We start from the raw sequence: 23,724 nt of genomic DNA on the forward strand, positions 1-23,724 counted from the left end.
CACTCAAGAAGCTGCTATGCTACATCATAACTGGAACAACATCAGCAAGGTCACAACGAAGCCAGCGATTAGTTCAATCAATCGGCCAAGATATCTGTCGCGCTGCCACCAAAGGCTCTTGGAAGCTTCCAAAACACATCATCATGTGCACGTCCCTGAGACATCTATACAGAAGTGAAAAGCTCATAACCCTTCTTAATAGAATGGGACACTGTGAGAGTTATTCATTTTCACTTGAATTGGAGACTGCACTGGCCGAATCAGTGATGAAGTCATCGACACAACTCTCCAACCAAATCATCAGGTCACCACGAGAGCCGTCTGTCTTCCACTCGGAGTTTGACAATTTCGACTCATTGGTGAATGATCTGACAGGAAAAGGTTCTGTTCATACAGCACACGGGATCATGATGCAAGAAGTCAGTGATGATCATGCCGCATCTGGTCCAGCAAGGCCAACTCAAGTTAGGACCAAACGGCGTTCTCTGCAGTTGATGCCAAAGAGTTGCCTCAGCTGGAATCGTCTCAAGAAGAAACAGACTCGCGCGTGATATTATACGTAAACTACGCCAGGAGCCAGAAATATGAGTTTGTTCGAGTGAAGAGCCCAGACTCGGATGTATTCTTCATCTTACTGCACTACGCCGCATCGATAAACGACATAAAGATACTGTTTGACACAGGCACAGGAAACAAGCAGAGGCTAATAAACGTCAGTAAACTCGCAGCAGACTTCGGCCAAGAGAAGAGTACTGCTCTTATGGCACTTCACGCCTACAGCGGTTGTGACAGCACTAGCGCTTTCCGAGGGATTGGAAAAATCAAACCTGTTAAAACGCTGCTTCGTCTGCCGCAATACATCCCTATTCTCAACAAGCTTGGAGATACGCGGGATGTGCCAGAAGAGCTGAACAATCAACTAGACAGCTTCACATGTGCCATGTATGGAAGAGGAAAGGTATCACACGTTGATGATCTGCGACTCCTGAGAATAAATGAGCTATGTGCCAAGGAGAATCGTCACCTACCCTCAGGCAATGTAGACATGGCCAATATTCCACCATGTATGAGGAGCCTCACACAGCACATCCGAAGGGTCAACCACCAAGTGGGAATTTGGAAGAGAGCTCACGTTCCTCGACCAAGGTTTCCCAAAGCAAGTCCAGGCCATGGCTGGGAAGAGGAGAAAGGCTGCCTGGATCCTCTCTGGTATGATGGAGACATGCTTCCGCGTGAGCTGGCTGATATAGCTCAGGTCATGTCAGACGACGATGAGAGTGATGATGAATCAGGTGATGAAACACCTGATGATATGGATCGTGTTTTGTACAGTGATACCGATGAAAGTGACAGTGACGATGACTGATCATGATGGACATATGCCATTCGTGCAAGCAAGCCAACTTGACTGCACTCATGCAGTGTTTGACTTTTGTTGATAATTAACAAAATGCAATTGTTTGTTTGTGTTCTTTTGAGAGTGGATACTTGTATTATATGATATAATGTGGTTAACTGAGTGTACGACATACATATGTAATTGTAGGGATAAAACTGACTGTTAATATTATTATGATATCTGTTGTTGAGCAATAATGTTTGGTTTATCATCAAAATATTCAATACTAAAAAATTTTTCAATGGGATGTTAAAATTTAGTTTCAAATAAGAAATATTTTTACTTTTACAGTAAATATTCGAGCATTACATTGTTACTGTTCTGTGGAAGGTGTTTGACCCAGTGTATGAATATTAATATGATGATATTAAAAACTACTGTGATTAATAAACAAGTTTTTCTTGTTTAATATGTTAATAAGATGGCAGTATGATTATGATATTCGATTATGAATGACATTTATAAGTGTAATAGGCAGTTCTTCTGAATATAGACAAAGACTGTTACCGAGATTATATGATTCATGGTTCCCGCGAAACAGGTAGTATCTTTGACACGCTGTATAAAAAAGAGAATTGAAGCTATGGGGATGTATCTGGTATCAAATTAAAGCTGATATACAGGAGAAAGCCAATAAAATATATATGTAAGCATATCAGGTGTAATGTGTTCATATTATGTGTGTAAGATGAAATAGTACGGTCGATACCGAATTATGTTACGTTAAAGTGGGGTACTGCTATTCAGCACTAGTTATGACCATTAAGGTACCATTATAAGTAATGTGTCAATATTCTATGATGATCAGTAGATGAACAGCTTTCTTTTGGTATATAACTTTTTATTCTGAGTTAATATTAGCAGGCACAAATACCAAAAGAACACGTGTGTCGAATATGGCGCAACGCGGATTTAAAAATATGCTGTTTTGAGGGTACCATCCAATATAGGTACCAAATGGGTAGTGAGTCCAAGTTTATTTACTGTTACCAGTTGATTTCCACCCCAGGACACCCCAATGGTTCAGAAAAACCCAGGGTCGGAGAGTTGTGGGGGGGGGTGCAGATGGACCATACCTGGCCCGGAGCCTACTGGGTTTAAAGGTGCAATTAAAGTCACCCCCCATGCAAATACAATTATTGAGATCTATCGACTGCATGTGTCGAATTAAAGATGAAAAGAAAGCTCTTCGGTCCACACTCTCACTTGGTGCATAAACGTTGAATAGTGTAAACCGAAAATTATTAATGACCAGTTCCAATGAAATAAACCGGCCTTTAATCACCTCCTGGAAGAGGCATGACTCAGGTACCAGGCCTGGTCTGAGTAAAAAGGCTACACCAGCAGAAGAAGAAGACATGTTACTAAAAAAACATTGTCCTTTAAAGAGGCGACACCAGTCGTACTCCCCATTTTGAATTATATGGGTTTCCTGGAGTAAGAGCACATCAATTTTCTTGCGCTCAAATAAACTTTTCACCTGAACCTGGTGGTTTTGGCTTGCACCTCCGCCATTCATATTTAAGGTTCCAAAGGTGATTTTTTTCATGGATTATCAAAAGGCGTGAGCGGTTGCTGGGAAATCTCGCTCCCTGCTTTTGTAACAGCCTTTCTAAGCCGATGAAACAGCGACCTTGTTAAATGAAATTCATCCGGCCTCCTAATTATGTCCTTTGCAGCCTGGATGAATGAAATTAAATCAGGAAAATGATCTTTTACAATCACATTTCGGTGTCGGTAGGTGTCATTCAGAAAAGAAATAACGAGTTGAGGGGCTATGGATGACTGATCTGATGAAGATTGAGACAACTCAGTCATCTCAACTTCATCCTCTGAATCTGACAAATCAGAAACAGCTCCACCCGGGTCACATATATCAGTCTGCCCAGTCCCCATTTTGATTCCAGCCAAGTCCGAAGATTTGCTGGAATGTTCTATGGTAGAGTCATCCTCACTCTGGTACCCGGGACATTCAGCAGGAGCTGAAATCTCGGCTTCACCCTCCTGCAGGGAGATGTTCACTGGCTCAGTTGACGAACCAGTGTCATGATTTAGATCTTGCATTGGTAAAGAGGAGCTTGGGGCTGAGACATTCCCAATCCGCTCGGTCTCAGCAGGTAGTGAAGGTGGCGGCTCACTAATGAGCTCACCATCATCTTTAGTCTCGCCATCTACTTTTTCTCCCAGGTTTTCGGTGCTGCCCGATCGTGTTTCAGAATTAATTAATTCAGGTTCCTTCTCCCTGGTGTCAACACAGCTTGTGGACACCTGAGAAAGCCGTTCCAGGGCGTCTGCACCCACACTCTCTTTATCCAACACTACCTTTTTCAAAGTAATGTTGGAGTTACAAGCACCAGGTGCTCTTCGTTTTTTTGTCACCACAATGGGATTTTCTTCCATCTCCTCACTGCACGTAGCATCTGCCACCACAGGTGGGTTATCTGGGGTTATTTCATTATTTACCGAATCAGCAGTGTTGTCGTTTTCACTAAGACGAACAGGAGTATTATCCCTACTCCTCGAGTGCGAGGGAGCGGCGGTAGGAACCGTTCGGGTATTTCGGTTTACGTTGTTTCGTACGTTAGAGACCGGGGTGTTATCTCTTTTACAATCAGCGTCACTATGACCTGCTTCACCGCACCGTACACATGATACCTTCGGACAAAACCTTTTCACATGGCCAAAAGCTCCGCACTGAAAACATGTTAATGAGGCCGATGACGCATACATCTGGTACTCATGGTTGTTCACCTTTACCTTGAACGTGATGTTTAACCCCGTGTCATCGCCTCGATCCGGAAGCACCATATACACCTGCCGTCTGAAGCTCATCACGTGTTTAACACGTTCATCCTGAGACCGGAGCGGAATCATTGTGATTTTCGACACAGCTGTTCCGTATCGGGACAAAACGGACATCAGCTGGTTGCAGGTTATAAATGGGGGTACGTTAGATATGACGACCCTCATCGACGGAGTGTCCATAGGCGACGCCAAGACAAAGAGACCTGTCTCTGTGGTTAAACCCGCACTAACAACATCGTGAACTAATTTTTCATCGGACACAAATACAACAACTTTTTGATTCATTCTCGACGCTGCTCGTACATTTTCACAACCGATTATTTTCCCCACCGACAACACAATGTCCTCAGTGTAAGTTCCTTCGGGTGGAACACACACAAATGCATGCTTCCTTGTTAAGTTGTCGAACGCCTCTAACCGAGAGCGTGCATTCGCCATCCCAGCGAATTAACACCCCCCCTTGTCCGAACCGGACAAGTAGGTACCAAAACGAAATAAATCAAACTAGAATAAATAATAAACGTGCATTATAAGCACAAAAAAGGCTTACAAAGCATCGTCGAAGCCGGTAGGCCGCACCCAAAATGGGTCCGCTCTCAAATCTCTCTCTCTTGAAGACAAAGGTGTAGAAAGGATGAAAACAAAATGCCAAAGTACACAGGATGGAAAGGAGAGGGAGGGGGGGGGGGGGGCAGGGGAGGGCAGGAGAGGAGGAAAACTCACAAAGAACTCACTACAACACAGAGCAGTTGCTCACCGCCGCCATGACGCCACGCCCACCACAAACGGCCTGCAGGGGGCGAGAGAGAGAGAGAGACTTTTGACTTTTGTATCTTTTTATTATAAAAATAGAAAAAGAAAACCCCCAAATAGGGGTCACATTCTCATTTCAAGCAGAGAAACAAACAAAAAATATTAATACAGTAAAATTATGCACAAAACATTTCACAAAACAATAAACGTTTCTCCAGGATTTTACAAATGACTTCTTTCACGCACCATTTGGTCTCAAACTGTGGCAGCCTTCCTGTTATGGAGAAAAAGGCAAAGTCTAACTTTACACGGCTCGTCACAAGATTTTTAAACAAGAACAAGGCATTTTCCTCATTAGCTCCAAGGTCATCAACTTTTCTTTTTCTTGATTTATACACTGCCATTTTTGCCTGTGCAAGCAGGAAATTACCTAACACATCATTCAAATTCTTGTGTGAGATGTCTAAGCCATAAATGAAAACACAAGTGTTGAAAACCAAACCAATCCTGCCAAAACAATTCTTAAGAAAGATAAATAAAGGAGCCAACCGTTGACATTCAACATAAATATGAAAGAGGTTTTCAGGCCTTTTACAAAAGGGACATTCATCTGCTAGGAGACTTGAGAAGCGGTGCAGCAAGTGGTTAGAGGGGAGGATCCAGTGTGCAAGTCTCCATTGGAGGTCACCATGTCGTGGCGGCACAGGAGGATGATAGAATCCTTTCCAATTAGGAAAATATGGGGGGGAACAAGGTAAGAGGTCTCTCCATCGAACCCTCCGCTGTGTCATTTGCCCTTGCAAAAGGAAACTTGCGCAACCCAAATAGAGGTCTTTTTGTTTAGGAAACCCATTGAATCCTATGCTAAAGGGGGTACACGGAGGAGAGTTGGCAAGGGAAAACTTGCAAATACGTTCAGGAAAGGTAGCAGGAGAAGCACCTTGTTCGTTGTCTGCTTGGACTTGCTCCCAGTTAGGTGCAAGCTGTACATAGGTATGAAGCACACAGCGTAGCATACGTGCCACAACTCTGGAGGATCGCACGCCAACCAGGCTTGCCAATGCATCAGCTCCAATCCAACTGCCATTTGGGCTTAAAAGATCGGCGACCGATTTTATGTTCTTCGCGACAAAGCATTGAACGAGACACCTATCAGCAGGCATATCATGGAAAATTGAATTGTAAAACAAAGGTTCCATCAAGAACATTTGCTTTGTGTACGAATGCGTAGCTCTTGTTGTCGTTAGAGTTCGCCATGCGTTTAGTACACTCTGATAAAACCTGGAGAGGGGAGACATATCAAGATGCGAGAGATCCATCAAGAATATAGCGTGGTCATAGCCTAGTCTCCCCGCCTGCTGCAAAAGGCGACGAGCGACGTCGACCCAAGGTGGAGAGGGGTGCATGTACAGCATGCGTAGAGCAACCGAAAGTCGAAAGGCCGTTAACCGGCTCTTTATGTCAACCAGGCCTTGGCCTCCATCGGTCAGTGGCAAGCTGAGGACCTCGGGTCGCAACCAGTGCTTTCCATCCCAGAAGAAAGACACAAAGCACTTCTGGAGCTGTTGAAGCAACACTGCCGGAGGGTGCAGCACAAAGAACCTGTGCCATAGGGTAGAGGCCACCAAACTGTTGATCACCAAGACCCTTCCACGATAAGACAGTTGTGTTATCAGATTTCTCCATTTTTGCAGTTTTCCTTCAACAAGATCCAACAGACCAGCCCAATTCTTTGCTACTGTGGCGTCATTACCCAAGAACACTCCAAGGTATTTCACGCCATCAGTGGCCCATGCAAGAGGAGCAGGAAGTTTGGGTGCCGAGTGACATGACGGACCAAGCCAAATGGCGCTCGTTTTCTCCCAATTCACTTTGGCTGAAGAAGCCTTTTCAAACACGGATAGACAATAACGGACAACGTTAATGTCATTGAGGTTCCGCACAAAAACACACACATCATCAGCATACGCCAGCACCTTAATGGGCCGTTCAAGATGAGAAAACCCAACCCCAGTTAGTCTAGCACGCAAATAACCCAGTAAGGGTTCGATGGAGAGAGCATAGAGCAAGCCAGAGAGGGGGCAACCTTGTCGAATTCCCCTGTTGACAGGCAAGGGTGTAACAAGTCCATTGTTTATCTTAAGCACACTAGAGATATTGTTATACAGTATCTTAATGTAAGAAATGAAGGTCGGACCAAGTCCAAACCGTTCAAGCACTTTGAAGAGGTACCGATGATCGACGCGGTCAAAGGCCTTCTCCTGATCAAGGAGAAGAAGTCCCAAATCTGTGGGGTTTTCTTTGCACAGTTCAATCATGTCTCTTACGAGGGAGATGTTGTCATAGATGGAGCGCTTGGGTACACAATAACATTGGTCTTCTTTCAACAATGAGGAGAGATGAGGAGTAAGTCGCGATGCCAGGGCTTTTGAGAATACTTTATAGTCTGTGCATAGCAAAGAGATTGGGCGCCAGTTTTTAATATAGAGCAAGTCTCCTTTCTTTGGAATGAGGGTGAGAATAGCCCGTCGGCAACTCTGAGGGAGCTCTCCAAGCTGGCAGCTTGCGTTCAAGGTGTTGAGGAGTTCGGGACCCAGTAGATGCCAGAATTTCTTATAAAATTCAGTTGTGAGTCCGTCCAATCCAGGCGCTTTCCCAACAGCAAGGCTGTGCAGAGCGGCGCCAAGTTCGTCCAAGGTAATGGGCCCCTCCAGGTAGGAACGTCCACCCTCACACAACACTGGCAGCCCTACGGAGATAGAGGCGACACTGACAGGATTTATTTGCTCCATCGAGTATATTTTCGAGAAATATTCCTTTGTGAAAAGTTTAATAACTGATTGGTTGAAAGTGATGGATGAGTCTGCCAAACGCAGTTGAGAGAGCTGTTTGTTCGGGAGGCATTTCTCTAAGGAAAAAAAATACTTAGTTGGTATGTCTGTCTCGTTAAGGTGCTGCACCCTCATCCGAACTAGGGCACCACGTGCATTCCTCTCAGTTATTTCTTTCAAAAAAGACTGTTTTTCGGTTAAGGCTCTTTGCACATTATTATTTTGTCCTGTGACCCTCTGAAGATGTAAAATCTCTGATTGCAATAATTTCCTTGCTTCATAATCAGCCCTTTTTGAGAAGCTCTGGTATTGTTGGCAGAAGCCTTTGATTTGGGTTTTTACTAGATCCCACCACACCAGTGGGTTAACAGAACAGCTTAGCTTCCGTTCCAAGAGATCTGTCCAGAAAGATTCAAAAGCCTGAATAAAGTTGAAGTCTTCTATTAAACTATTGTTGAATTTCCAGTGAGAACTCCCTGGACACGGTTTCGAGAGTTGAACGAATGCTCGAGCTAGGGAGTGATCGGAGAAACCGGAAGGCACGATGTCAGATTTGCAAACTCCATGTAACAGGTGAGAATTTACATAAATGCGATCGAGCCTCGCAAGTGAGATGTGGTTGTTGGAACAACGACACCATGTGTAGGATTGTTCGGAAGGGTGTTGCAAGCGCCAGACATCATGGAGATTATATTTTGCGATGATATTTGCAAAGAGTTTTGCGGTACATGGTTGAGGTTCCAGCCCGTTTCGGTCGCATGAGGCATTAACAGTACAGTTAAAGTCGCCACCAATAATTAGACAAGTCTGCAGATCCAGTGTTTGGAGGAACTTTCTCAGTTCAGCAAAGAAGGAGATCCGTTCACCATTTTTGCTTGGAGCATACACATTAAGGATTGTAAACTTGACCTGATTGAGATAGAAGGTCACAGAGGCAAGATGGCCATCAATGATATTCGCAAATTGAAGCGAGGATGGTTGGAAATGTTTCCCTAAGACAAACATGGTTCCTGCCTTAGACGAGGAGCTGTTACTAAAAAAACACTCCTTATCCATAATGAGTCGCCACTGGGCCTGAACAGATCTGACGGCGTGGGTCTCCTGCAACAAAGCTATGTCGAGACCGTTTGCGTTTATCAGCTGCTTGATCTGGATCTGGCGGAGTGAACTTCCACCACCATTGACATTTACTGTTCCAAACTTGAAACTCACCATGAATTAACTTAGAGTCTTTTTCGTCTTGGCGATCAATTTTCTTAAACGGTGACAATGTGTCTGACGAAAGTTGAATGAGTCAGGGCTGCGTATAATAGCCTGAGCACACTCAAGGAAGGACGGTAAATCGGGAAAGTATTCTGTTAGGTTTATACTGCGTTTCCTGTACGTATTTTGCAAGAAAAGTCGTATTTGTTCAGGGGAAGTAGGACCTAGACTGGTAGGCTTCTCCATTGCTTCCACCTGGCTGTTTGCTTCCTCCAGGTCAGATTCGTCAGAGTCAGTTTTAATTTCCGAATCACACAAGCTTGTATAATCCTGCATGTCACTACTGTCATCAATATTGGCACACGGACCTGCACTAGTTGTAACATCTGTGTGCTCTCCCACCGTGGGAACATTGCTTTGAGGAATAACAGCAATAATCTGTGGATTTGGTGAAACAGAAACAACATCAGCAGATGCAGCGATGTTGCTTCCCCCGACTGCAACAACCTCCGATGGTGTGGCGGTATCTAGCAGAATAGGAGTCTCTTGCAAAATATTGATTCCTGCGATTCCAGCTTCACCCGGTGATGAAGTGAGAGCAGTAACTGGGACAGTTTCGCTATTTTCTGCTGACGGGAATTCAGCATCATCATGCTCAGGATTAACATTTTCCAAAGTGACAGCAGGTTCATCACCAGTGGCCTCGGCAGGTTCATCACCAGTGGTCTCAGCAGGTTCATCACCAGTGGTCTCGGCAGGTTCATCACCAATGGTCTCAGCAGGTTCATCACCAGTGGTCTCGGCAGGTTCATCACCAGTGGTCTTGGCAGGTTCATCACCAATGGTCTCAGCAGGTTCATCATCCATGGTCTCGGCAGGTTCATCACCAGTGGTCTCAGCAGGTTCATCACCAGTGGTCTCAGCAAAATCATCAGAGGACTTTCCAATAGCTGAGTCCGTAACAGGTGAGACAATTCCATTTGATTTGTTAACAGGTAAACCAGTCCCTGCATGTGGAACGTCTATGTCCTCACATGAAAGGGGGCCGAACTTGTTAGCTGTAGGTACAGGGTTTGTCCCAGGTAAGCCTTGTAGAGTGGCATCGGTCACGACTGGGGGGGTGTTACCGACAGGTTGCTTATTGTTAAATGCTACCTTTTTCTGAGTTAAATGACCGTTGGGAAAGGTCTTTCTCTTCCTTGACGGAACAATGGTGAAACCATCCCCGACGTTCGTTGTGCTGTTTGGATCATCGGGATGGGAAGGCTGAGCGTCATTGCCGGACATGGAAGATGTTCCCTTCACAGCCGAAGCAAAAGATGAAGAAGAAGAATCCTTGTTGTTTACGTGGTTTGTCCCATCGTTCGACGAAGCCGTTTTTGGGCAAGAGCGTTTCAGGTGTCCGAATTTACCACATTCAAAACATTTCAAGGTGTCAGTGGTTACGTATAATTGGTAATCATGATTATCAATTTTGAATTTCAAAACAATGTTCAGCGTTCTTTCGACGTTAGAAGGAGGAAGTACAAGATAAGCTTGCCTCCTGAAAGACATCACATGTTTAGCCCGGTCGTCCTGGCAACGTAAAGGTAACATAGTGACATGCGAAACCACAGTACCATAACGAGATAGTTCGGAGACCAGTCTCGTTCTTCAGGAATGGAGGACAGTTCGAGATGATGACCTTAACGGCTGGAGTGTCGAGAGGGGACACGAGTACGAAATGTCCGTCATCTGTCGATAATCCTGTACATACAATCTCGTGAACCAGTTCGGCCTCGGATACGAAAATAACGACACGTTTGTTCATTCGCGAGGCCGCACGAACTTTATCAATACCGATTATGTTGCCGACAGCAATAACGAGGTCTTCGACGCTGACCTCGTTCGGCGGGACACAAACGACGCCATGTCTGCGAGTTAACGCTTCATATGCCGCGTAACGCGAAAACGAAGTCATAATTTACAAGGGACGAGGGGGGGGGGGGACAAGGGACGAGGGTGGGGGTGGGACGGGGGACGAGGGACGGGGGACGAGGGACGGGGGACGAGGGACGGGGGACGAGGGACGGGGGACGAGGGACGGGGGACGAGGGACGGGGGACGAGGGACGGGGGACGAGGGACGGGGGACGAGGGACGGAGGACGGGGGACGAGGGACGGGGGACGAGGGACGGGGGGGGACGGGACGGGGGGGAGTGACGGGGGGGGGGGGGGGGACGAGGACGGGAGGGTGAATATCGCTCTCGAACAGTGATTAATTAATGACGAGGCGAGACAGATTTTCAAAGGCGAATACAAACACAGCTGGTGGGGAAAAAAAGCGATCAGCCGGAGGACGGGATGGGCCGCCGATTAATGCAAAAGTTATCCACAAACAGCTGCGGGCTCTCTTTCTCTCTCTCAGAAAAGGAAAAGGAAACAAAGGACACGGAGTGAATATAAATACAAACGAGATAAGAAAAGGGAATCGAGGAGGGAAAAGGGAGGCAGAGGGGGATGGGGGAGGCCGAAGCCCCGAAGTGTTGGGTCTGATCAAAGGGGAGGGGTTGGGGCACAAATGCAGAGTAAGGATGTGAAGATAAGCGAACAGGGGGAAGGGGAAGGAGAAGGTGAAATACGACGTGGAAAGGGACAACAGAGTAGAACAGCAGAGCAGCTCGTACCTCACCACACATGCACAGCCACCATCTTGCCGCGCCCAAACACACCTACAGCCAGCAGGGGCGAGAGAGGGCGAGAGAGAGAGAGAGAGAGAGAGCGAGAGAGAGAGAGAGAGAGAGAGAGAGAGAGAGAAAGAAAGAAAGAAAGAAAGAAAAAGAGAAAGAAAGAACGAGAGAAAGAGAGAGAACCCAGAGAGTTCAACTTCGATACTAGTCTAGCAATGTATTGTGTTCTGGGTTACCTGAGGATAGACATATATTGTGATCTTAAGTTTCCCTCAGTTGAATTTTCCTTCCAAGTCAAGAAAGTGATGTGTTCGGAAGCAACTCCTTTGCCACAGACCTCTGCCCTGTGTACTAAAGATGAGATATAGACTTTATGAACCTACAAACCGCCAATGCAGTGAAATACTTTTACGAAAAAAAACAAAAAACTTACCCGCAATAGTGTACGGTTTCTTTTCTTTGGCTATCTTCTCCGCCACCAGGTAGTTGGCTTTGGTCAGTCCCTTCGACGGAAAAACAGCCGAACTCATTACTGACGTTGTTGTTCATCTCGCGTTCTTTCCGGAGAAAAAACTCCCGCGACTTGTTGACATGATCTCCATGTTTCTTCTCGAGGTGCCGTTTCAGCTTTTGGGGCCTGAGGGACTCGTTGGCCAACACGTCAAGGCATATCACACACTGTGGTCGATGGACATTGTGCTTATCGATATATTCAAGGTGAACCCATAGTTCAGGAACACAGGCTGATACTTTCTAGCCATGGCGAGTACCTTACGCTCACAGCTCAATCTTTCAAATGAAAAGCAATGGACATTCGCGTGTCGGAAACTAAATGTATGATCTGACTGAACGGATGCACGTGCGGTACATCGGAACATCGCGGTACATCGGTACAGCGCGGTACAGCGCGGTACAAGAGTCCACACTATAAAGTTTGTGTCGGCGTTCGTTTGATCTCTGTTCTGTTCAGTCGGGAGAAGTAAATCATCGATAAAGTTTTTTTCCCGCGATTTCTGAAACGATCGTGCGACCCATTGAAAATCCTTCGTGACCCAAATATTGACTTCACGACCCATAGGTTGCGGAACGTCAATATAGAGGATAGCATGGATCTGGGTATTCGAAAAAGCAAGCATTTACCAAGACACTCGCAGGAGGAATCCATATCAAATGCAGAAATAATACAACAGTTCTTGATTACTATCCCGGTTAGATCGAGGGCCTCGCAGTATCCGTAAAACGGATAGAAGTAGAACATGAAAAGAATATTTCTGCAAAATATCAAATGTTTTTTTCAAAAATCAAATATAAATCTTTACAATGTCTCAAGTCTGGTAATTATCCGTAAATTAAGCCAGCATGACTTGAACTCGTGTTGGACACAACTACAGGGAAGGGAGACAACTTTATTCGTGTTTTTGTAATGCTTTATTTATTTAGTAAGCTTTTTACCTCCATCACAAAAGGTGGATTGAGATTATGTTTTCACTCCTGTCTGTCTGTTGGTTCTTCTGTGAACAAGATATCTCAAAAAGTTGTGGACGGGTTCGGACGAAATTTGACAGAGAGGTAGCGTATGTGACAAGGACGAAATTGTTAGATTTTGATGAAAATCTGGAGTCTGATCTGGCTAGTTGAATTTTTAAAGTGATTCTTCACCGTTGGGAGATAGTCGTGGCCAAAAATATTGGCACCCTTGCACTTTTTTCAAACAATTCACAATTTTCTCTAAAAATAAGTTGAAATTGACAAAGGTATTTGGTCTCTGCAATTCTTTATTTCACTGTTAATATTACAGAACCTTTGTTTTTGATTCAGAACTTAATATATCCTTTTAAATCAGAAAATAAAAAGAAATGGCATTGACAAAATTATTGACACCCTAGAATTAATATTTGGTAGCACCGCCTTAGGACAAAAAAGCTGCAGTCAAGTGCTTCCTATAGCCATGAATGAGCTTCCTACACCTCTCTACTGACAGTTTGACCCACTCTTCTTGTGCAAACTGCTCCAGTTCTCCCAGATTTGAAGGGTGCCTTCTCCCAACAGCTGTTTTCAGATCTCTCTCCTGCTGCAAGACCCATGACCTTCGACGGAGACACAGCTTTCTGACACTGGGTTGAACATTGCGCCCAAAATGCCTTCTTTTTTGTATACAAGGTCGAGGCTCATGTAAGAGCTAATATTGATCACAAAAAAGACAAACTGACACATAAAACATATGATAAAGGGAGCAGGAGAACAAGATGGAGAGCAGGGACATTGGGAGATCTGTGGGAGGGTGAGGGCTTGGGGGAGAGGAGGCATGGGAAGGGGGGAGGGGGGGGTGAGAGGTAAAAAACAGAACAAAACACACGTCGACACTGCTAGGACTTCCAGGAAAGAAGTCGCTATTTCAAAAAAGTGGATCTGGGGTGAATTAACGGGGGTAGAAAAGATCAAGGTTTTGGATGGGGGAAGATAAGAGATGGTGGTGGACAGCAGTTTTAAAGACCTGGAGGGAGGAGTGGGATTGAAGAGAGTGAGGGAGTTTGTTCCAGAGGCAGGAGAAAAGAGGAATGAAAGAGTGAAGGTGAGCAGAGTGTCCTTGATTTTGGCAGTTTAACCATAAGAGGGGTGCTGGCAGATGTTGTGCGACCTGTAGGAATAGTTGGGGGACAGAGCACAGAGAGAGCAGGGGGAGCTAGGCCGGAGAGGAGTCGGTAGAAGACAGAAAGACCACCAACCTGCCTACGGTGAGTGAGTGAAAGGCACTCGGAGTTAGCTTCATCGCGGGAGATTCCAATGATTCTGAAAACTTTGGTTTCAACAGCGTGAAGCCGAGGTAGGTGCCTTGGTAATCTCCCGATTTCATGATGCCATGCACAAATTCAAGGCACCCAGTGCCAGACGCAGCCAAGCAACCCCAAAACATCACTGAATCTCCTCCATGTTTGAATGGCATCGAAAAAATTATTGACACCCTGGAATTAATATTTGGTAGCACAGCCTTTGGACAAAATAACTGGAGTCAAGCGCTTCCTATAGCCATGAATGAGCTTCCTACACCTCTCTACTGGCAGTTTGGCCCACTCTTCTTGTGCAAACTGCTCCAGTTCTCCCAGATCTCCCAGAAACATAGAGATGATGTGCTTTACCAAAAAGCTCTAATTTGGTCTCATCTGTCCACAGGACATTCTCCCAGAAGGATTTTAGATTGTTCGGGTGTGTTTTGACAAACTCCAGTTGGGCTTTCTGGGTCTCCTAGCATAAACCCCCTTTCATTGAGTTGGTGACAGATGGTGCGAGCTGAAAGTGTTGTACCTTGTGTCTGAAGGTCAGCTTGAATCTGTTTGGCAGTTGATCGAGGTGCTTTCTCCACCATTCAAACAATCCTTTGCTGCAATCTTCGATCAAGTTTTCTCTTGTGACTACGTCCAGGGAGGTTAGCTACAGTGCCATGGGCCTTAAACTTCCTGATAACATTGCATACGGTAGACACAGGAACATCAAGATCTCTGGAGATGGACTTGTAGCCTTGAGATTGTCCATGCTTGGCTACAATCTTGTGTCTGACCTCCTCAGACAATTCTCTGTTGTTTTTTTTCTTTTCTCCATGCTCATTGCAATACACGCAGTGACACAAAACAGTAGAATGACTCCTTTTCTCCATTCAAACTGGTTGAATGAGTGATTTTTATATTGCAGGCACCCGCAACTCACCACAGGTGAGTTCAATTCCAAAGTAAAGGAGAATCACCTGCTTGAAATCTGATTATTTCTAACAACTTCTAAAAGGTGCCAATAATATTGTCCGGGCCATTTTAGGATTTATTTGTGGAATAAGCTAAGATTTAGTAATTTTTTCAGCTTTTTTTGTTTTGTTCCACTGCAAAGCAAAGAAATACAAATGTAGATACCAAAATATTTTTAATTTCAACAATTTTCTGGAAGAAATGGTGCATTCTTTGAAAAAATTGCAAGGGTGGCTATATTTTTGGCCATGACTGTAGGGCCAAACATGATACATAGGATATCTCAAAAAGTTGAGGAAGGATTTGGATTAAACTTGGTGGAGAGGTTGGGTGTGTGACGAGGATTGATGAATTCGATTTTGGTGATCTGAATATGGATTCGGATTTGAGAATTATTTAATTTTCAAGTGATTCTTCACCATTGAGTGATAGGGCTAAAAACGAAATATACCATATCACAAAACGTTGTGGACGAATTATTACAAAACTTGGTGGTTGCGTTGGCTAAGTGACAAGAACAAGCTGATTAGCTTTTGGTTCAGGTCCGAATACAGATCCAGCCTATCATTGGGATACAAAACATAAACTGGTGAGCCTGGCAGAGGTATGCGCTCTACCGAGTACCGTTCTAGTTACCCTCGCCTGAGGAGAGGGTATTGCATTTGAATCCGTTTGTCTGTCTGTTTGTCTGTGTGTCTGTCTGCACAGAATAAATATGATTTTCTCTGCAACCGTTGGTCCGATTGACAAGAAATTTTCACCATAGGTGCAACTCCACCTGTAGAATTTTCTAATGATAATGATGACGTCTTAGGTCACGTGGTTCGGCCGCCATCTTGGAAAAACCTAAAAGCTTTGCACCTCTATATCTCAGAAAGCACTGAATAGAAAAAAATAGAGATATGGCTCATTGTAAAGAACTCTCAATGGGGAATAAAATATGATAATGATGTCATAGATGCCTCCATTATGACGTCATAATTCGACAAGTACAAAACTTCATCCTATGAAGATGAAATTTTTTGAGTATAATCTCGGAATAAATTAGTGGAGAAAAAAAAAAAATGATGTCGTCATCGGTCACGTGGTTCGGCCGCCATATTTGCTTTAACACAAAAGCCTTAAAAACCACCAAAAATACATCCTGGCGAGGGTTTGCAATTTCTGATTGCTCTTTCTTGTTCTGAATGTAATTGATATGAGAAACGGGATTGAATGAGACTCACCATTATTATAAGTGAAGAAGAAGATGAAGCATGCAGAGTTTTTGTTTTAATGTAAATTGAAACCGGCCCACCTATCCTCACGTTACTCAACTATATCATACTGTTTGCAGAATGCCTAGCATCTGATTCATAAAAAGATGGCGATCAGAATTGATGGCAAGCATACGGCATATAAATGCCCTATAGGACAATTGTTGATGTACGGACTCATGTACGCACGCACTCCGAGACCGAAACCCTTTTATAATATATATATATATATATATATATATATATATATATATATATATATATATATATATATATATATTGTTACAGATACGACTTTGATGGTATGGTGGGCCGAGCGGGATGGCCGCCGTATCCGTACAAGTTACCCGATTGTACTCGAACGTCGACGAAGCCGCGCTATGCTGGCTCAATAAGGAAAAGAAGACACCCGGCTGGATTATAATCACACAATACGACACCAGGGGTTCAGTTCTCAAGACCTCCGGAGGAGGTTATATTAAGGCGGAAAAGGTTAGATTACAGGGACAAGAGGGAAACATAGGAAGGTGGGCACTTAGACACAACCTTATATTAACCCTAGACAGACCACAGATAAACGGGACAAAAACTGACTCACACGGGATTTGATGGCAAGGAAAGCGGCAGTCGATGGCTCAGGTGCACCTGGCTCAGGGACAGAATCACGTACGGTGGTGTCCAGCAGATGCGGGGAGGTCGCTCAGCGCTCGTGGGTCGCGACTTTGGTGGAGATGCCGGGGAGGTCGCTCAGCGCTCGGGAGGGTGGCGTCTTGTCCTTCCAAGCTCGGGGCGCATCTGACGTCACGTCCGGCGCGGGGCCGCGTATATCCGGCGGGGAGTCACGCCCTCGCTCGTTAGCTCCGCCCCATATGGCATCGGCCCATGGCTTCTCATTGGGTGCGGGGGTTACCGGCTCCGCCCTTGACGAGGGGCCGACAGGGAGCCCCCTTCTGGGTAACCCCGTCGAGCACATGTTCAATGGCGGCCAACCGAGCCGGAGTGAGGACGCAAAGCCGCTGTTGTTGTGGTTGTTGTTGGAGCTTGAGATGATGGGAAGAGATGCGGGGAGGTATGGGAAGGTCCTAAACTCCTACTGGTGCCATATCATCACATTCTGGTGCAACGAAGAGTCATAATTAATGGAAACAAGTCCTTAACTGACATAGATTAAGAATAACTAGCAAGATGTCCTATAATTGTCTACGTGTGGTGCGGGGGACCTGGGCACGACATTTAATGGGGGAATGAAGGGGAAGATCGGCTCTAATGGGTGTTGTTTACAGACAATGGGACTAGGGAATGGGGTAAGGGGAGAGTTGGGGAGTATCGGAGAAGATAGGGGAATATTTACAAGCGGATATGGAGGTCAAATTCCATATTCGCAACATTGCACCCTTCTCTACCCTCGGGGCGTCCCGACCCGATAAATTTTTACCTACTTTAGTGTGGCACGCAATGTAGTTCCCTCTACTATTAACTCTACCCTGAGTGCGACAGTTTTACAGATATTCACAAATGAGTAAATATGTCCCCCTGCGACGTTGCACCCTTCTCCTCACAGAAACACACCCACAGGATAACCGAATCCGGAAAGAATTCTCAAACTAAACATACAGCCGGTAGGGAGCATTATTTACAAGACTACGCTGATATTTACACTACGATCCAGGACCTGTCTTTGGAGGAACACATGCAGATGTTATGCATAGAGAGAGCGCGCTTGCCAACATCGATACACCAACCCACGAGTGCTCTGTGGCCGACGGCCTTTAATAACGTGCAGAGCACCCTTTCCGAGCATCAACAGCACCACCCCACCACCAATCGGTGCAGTCACCATTGTTCAATGATTAAAAATAAATGCGACAACCCCTAACCCTGCAGGTGTCTCTTGCTCTTCTTGTGGTGCACTTGGTGGTGTTAATTATAAGTGGTTCACCTGTATGGCATAGGTGCCACGTTGACCCATAGGTCCATCCCCGGGTGGTGCTTGGCCGCAAACGAACTGCGGTCCATCGTGGGTGGCCACAAACATTGCGGTCCATATGGTGTATCGATCCCGGCAGCAAGCAGCGAAAGTGCAGGCCCACAACTGCGTCGCCAGCACCTCTCTCTCCTCTCTCTCTACCCCAAAGCCAGATCCTCGGAGGTGGGAGACAAAAACAAGACAAGTGAGCAAGGTGGTAAGGGCGCAAAAGTGCACGCAATGCAAGGTGATGCACACTGGGGGCACATGGGAACCAGGTGAGACAGGTACGTTCCTACCGTACGCCCCCCCCACCAGGTAACCTACATGGCCCCTCCCTTACCCCTTACTGCATCCACACAACACAACACTACTCATAAACATCTACTTTACAAATCAACAAACATCCCTACTGTCTTCCCCGTTCCTCCCATATACCAAATTCGTCTTCTCTCCCTCCTAACCAATCAAATTTGCCATTTTCAACTCTCATCAAAATTTGCCATCTCCAACTGAACATCAAAATTTGCCATCACCAATTCATCATCAGTCCCTCCTAGGGAGGGAGAGATGGAATCACCCCAATGTCTCATCCACGTCGTGATGCGTCTCACAAATCCACACAGCGATTCATCTCCTGCAACAAAACAAAGAAAACACAGGTGTGGAGTCATCATCATCACCACAGGCAAGTGGCTGCGTATGGTGCGACAGGTTCATCAATCCTAACTATCTCCTAAATGACTTTAACAACTTTACACTACCCGGGGTCTCTCTCCGGCCAAACCATTGGCCCTCTTACACTATGGGTTCTAAAAACCAATTCCCATTGGCCAAACTGTGGTGCTCTTCAATTTGGGGTCTCACTCCCCCGATTCATCTCCCGGTGCCCTCGCACAATTTCTGGGCTGCGGCGTGTACCTCTCCCAGTGGGTCTACCCACCTGCACACCTCCACCACTGCAGTTGCCTCCGAGCTTACCTGCTCCTTGCCCTAACCTAACTACCAGGGGAAGGCCCTCTGGCTCTCTCCCCACTCCGTGCCCTCTCTGGCACTGGGCTGCCCGATCCACACCCGGGATCCTCAGGCACCCACTCACAACTACCGGCTCCCAGAGCCCACCTGCGGCCTCACTTGGCCGACATCCTCACAGTGGTGGAGTGCTCAACCAACTACACACACTAACAGGCTACACGCCCAGCCATTTCCACGACACTAATGCACCCATCCAAACATCATTCTGCAACCGCACCACAAATGCCAATATCCAACCACAATTTACCTGCACCCTCTACCTAACACTTACACTACCCGCCCCGGGTGCTCGTGAAAGGGGTCCACTCTTCCCCCATCCACACCTTCGCACCATGCACACCACTCCGTACCACTCACTCCAACTCTCTCCACACACCTGTACTTGCACACCTGTGCTCTCACACCTGGTGCCACCTGCACCCTTCTCTCCCCAAGCGCATTCGCGCTGATCCACTCACTCACTACTCATACACTGCTCCACACACCTGTCCAGTTGCACACCTGTGCAATCACACCTGTCCAGTTGCACACCTGTGCAATCACACCTGTTCAATTCTCACTCACACGGCATCATCTCAGCTAACTACTCCCTTCTGAAACTTGCGCTTCCCAGTCGTCCCTTTAAACTATTGCGCTCCCACGTCATTATCATCCATACTAATCTACCTGCGTCCCCACTACAGGTATCAGTCACTAACTAACCTTAACGTTACCTAAGGTCATCTTCTCTAGATCCCTACACACAATATCCTAACCCACCCGGGCTAGTTTTCACTGCCATACACCCCATAAGCTATTGCTCCTTTGCCCCACATGGAAAGGATGGTGGATTTGCCATCCCACCACATCGGGGGTCTCTCACTACCAATTTTGCACATCAAATTTCAACAAATTAAAAATTTGCCAATCACTGCCCATCATCTGCCAATCACTGCCAATCCCTTGCCAATCATCAAATTTTGTTTTTCTCTAATTTTGGGTCCAAAACACTAACCTCATCACCCAGTCTACTCACTACTGCCTCTCGGTGCGCCAATTCACTTCTAAAGCTCGGCTTTGTAAAGCCAAGCCATGAATGCGGGTTGTTCTGTGCCAGCGGCTGGATGCGTCCGGCACTCGGTGCAGGGATGGGGGCTTACCCGTGCCGAGATCCCACGCACCATCTCGGCACGGAGCCATCCAATGTCCCGCTCTCGACCTGCCGGCACGTCTCACCAAAAAGTGGTCGCCATGACGACCCTTTCTATCGGGCTGCCAGCTCCGCCTAGTGGAGCCTGGACGCGGCCGTTCAAAGCGAGGCCCGGCACGCACCGAGGGCCCGATTCGGCTATAAGTCGTTCTAAACTCTACCCCGTCTAACGTCGATGCTTCACCTGCTTGCTTACACCCCGCAGCCCGTTCCTTGCTCACACATCCAGCCGTGCCCATGCTCCTCGTACCTTTCCTTACACACCCAGGTACACTCATTCCACTCACAGCCTTGGTCACACACCTGACCACCGAACACTTTGGCACACATTCGTTGCTCGCACACCTCACCAATACACCGCTTCGCGCCCCCTCCGCGGTCACCTCCTCTGTGACAATCACAGGTGTGCCCTCATTCGCACACCCAATCACGTGCCTCACCACCAACTCCAGCGTGCATTCCCACTCACGCTCCACCATTCCAGGTGTGCATCCTTCCATCCCAGGTGTACATCCTCGCTCACCTGTCACAACCAACTCACGCTCCTTGTCACTCTCACTACTCTCACCTCCACTCGTGACAACGCACTCACCCTTACTCTTGACAGCACACTCTTTCTCCATGCACCTGTCCGTCACACACCTTTCTCGCGCACACTCTCCCGTTACACCCTCTGTAACACTCACCACAGGTGGACACTCTTCCTTACTTCTGACAGCGCACTCTGTCCTCATGCACCTGTCCGTCACACACCTTCCTCGCGCACACTCTCCCGTTACACCCTCTGTAACACTCACCACAGGTGGACACTCTTCCTTACTTCTGACAGCGCACTCTTTCCTCATGCCCCTGTCCGTCACACACCTTCCTCGCGCACACTCTCCCGTTACACCCTCTGTAACACTCACCACAGGTGGACACTCTTCCTTACTTCTGACAGCGCACTCTTTCTTCATGCACCTGTCCGTCACACACCTTTCTCGCGCACACTCTCCCGTCACGCCCTCTGTAACACTCACCACACCACGCTTCCATGTGCTCCCTCGCACACGCGCTACGACCGACTCACTCTCGCCAGCACACTCACTCCTTGGCACGCACTTTTTCCTCACACACCCCAGAGTCGGACTTTCTTGCACACCTCCTCTTTCGCACACCAGACCTGTCGCACACTTCACCAACGGCCTCTCACGAACACCCGGGTCTATCTCGACCCCCAAGCTTCTTAAATCCCCTGGCGCATCATACGCACGACCATATTGGTCACCACTTACACCGGGTCCTCTTCCTCTTCGCTTCTCCTCCATCACCTGCGAATCCCTCATCCGGTTAATGAGCACATCATCACGATCCAAACACAGACTTTGGACCAATTCTTTTATCTCCTCTTTTATCTCTTTCTTATCCCCTCTCCGTCGCTTCTTAATTTCGCTCATCCCTTCTTCCACTTCTTCTAATTTGTGCTTCACCTCTTTTATTCCCCGGTACGTCTCCTCAAGCTCATCCTCTAAGGCTACCTTGACCGTTTCCAGGTGCGTCCTCACCTGCCGGTCCTTCGTCTCCATTACCTCTATCACCTCGTCCAACCTCGTTGTCAGTCCCTCACGTACCATCTGACATTCCCTCTTTGTCGCTATCAAGTCGTTTTTTATGTCGTTTTGTGTCGCTTTTAAACCTCCTAATACCGCAGTGTTCCTTTGAACCTGCTCCACTAACTCCGTTTGTCCCACCGTCAGCTGCTCCACCTCCTGCGTCAGGTCCTCTATGCCCCCTTGTAACTTTACAGTCCCCTTTCTCACCTCCTTTTCCATGTGCTCCTCACAGTGCCTCACCTCCTCGCGCACTCCTCCGACCTCCTCACTCACTCCTCTTCTGATCTCCTCTCCCATCACTTGCATCTCCTGCCCAGATGCCACCCTCATCTGCTCCATTTCCTCCCTGTGAGCATCCAGTTTGGTTTCTACCCCCATTCTGACCCCCTCTATCTGCTGCTCCATTTGTTTAACTTCCCTTTCCGCTTGGTCCCTCATGTCCCTCAATTTGCCTTCCATGGTGTTTTCTAACCCCTCTAACCCTTTTTGCATCCCTTCCATTTGATTCTCTTGAGCGGCCATTCTGTTTTCTACCCCCGTTAACCCCTCCTGTATTTCCCCTAATCTATCGTCTAATTTCCCAAATTTCATGTCTAATCCCTTAAAATTATTGTCTAATCCCTTAAAATTATTGTCTAATCCCTCACTGGTACCCCTCGCTTCGTCCCTCATTACCCCCATTTGCTCACTCTGAGCCCTCGCTTCGTCCCTCATTACCCCCATTTGGTTTCCCATTACCCCCATTTGGCCCTCCAATCGCTCACCCTGAGCATCCATCCGGTTCCCCATTTGTCCCATTTTGGCTTCTAGCCTGTCCATAAGGGCCCCCATTTGCAGGAGGAAAAGGTTCGGATCCACCAGGGGCGCTGTCACGGTCGCCGGCGCGGTGACCAGCGAGGCGCCATTTTGCGCGCCTGCTACCCTCGCTGTTTCGCTCTCCTCACGTCCCTCATTTTGGTCCTGGATCGACCCTACCTCACTCTCCCCTACCGGACCCCAGCCGTCTTGATCCGCCATAGCGCGACTTTCAAAATTCGGGTTTTTATTATTTTATTTTTTTTTGTAAAACACAATCAAATTTCGCTGTTATAATTTCGAGCGCGTAAACGCGCTCCGGGTCCAATCCCACTCCTGACACCAATTGTTACAGATACGACTTTGATGGTATGGTGGGCCGAGCGGGATGGCCGCCGTATCCGTACAAGTTACCCGATTGTACTCGAACGTCGACGAAGCCGCGCTATGCTGGCTCAATAAGGAAAAGAAGACACCCGGCTGGATTATAATCACAC

At 46.9% G+C, this 23,724-nt stretch overlaps 1 long non-coding RNA gene across 1 annotated transcript in view; it reads right to left on the minus strand.

Annotated features, from left to right (window-relative positions):
- The window catches only part of LOC137433815 (uncharacterized), a 90,439-nt gene that overhangs the window by 5,661 nt on the left and 61,054 nt on the right, over positions 1-23,724 (minus strand). The window contains exon 2 of the long non-coding RNA XR_013624802.1: positions 12,094-12,297. This is a non-coding gene — a long non-coding RNA (uncharacterized LOC137433815). The remainder of the gene's footprint in view (positions 1-12,093; positions 12,298-23,724) is intronic.

This window comes from Myxine glutinosa, chromosome 10 (genome assembly GCF_964187855.1).
Source record: "Myxine glutinosa chromosome 10, kmMyxGlut1.1, whole genome shotgun sequence".
Lineage (NCBI taxonomy): Eukaryota > Metazoa > Chordata > Myxini > Myxiniformes > Myxinidae > Myxine > Myxine glutinosa.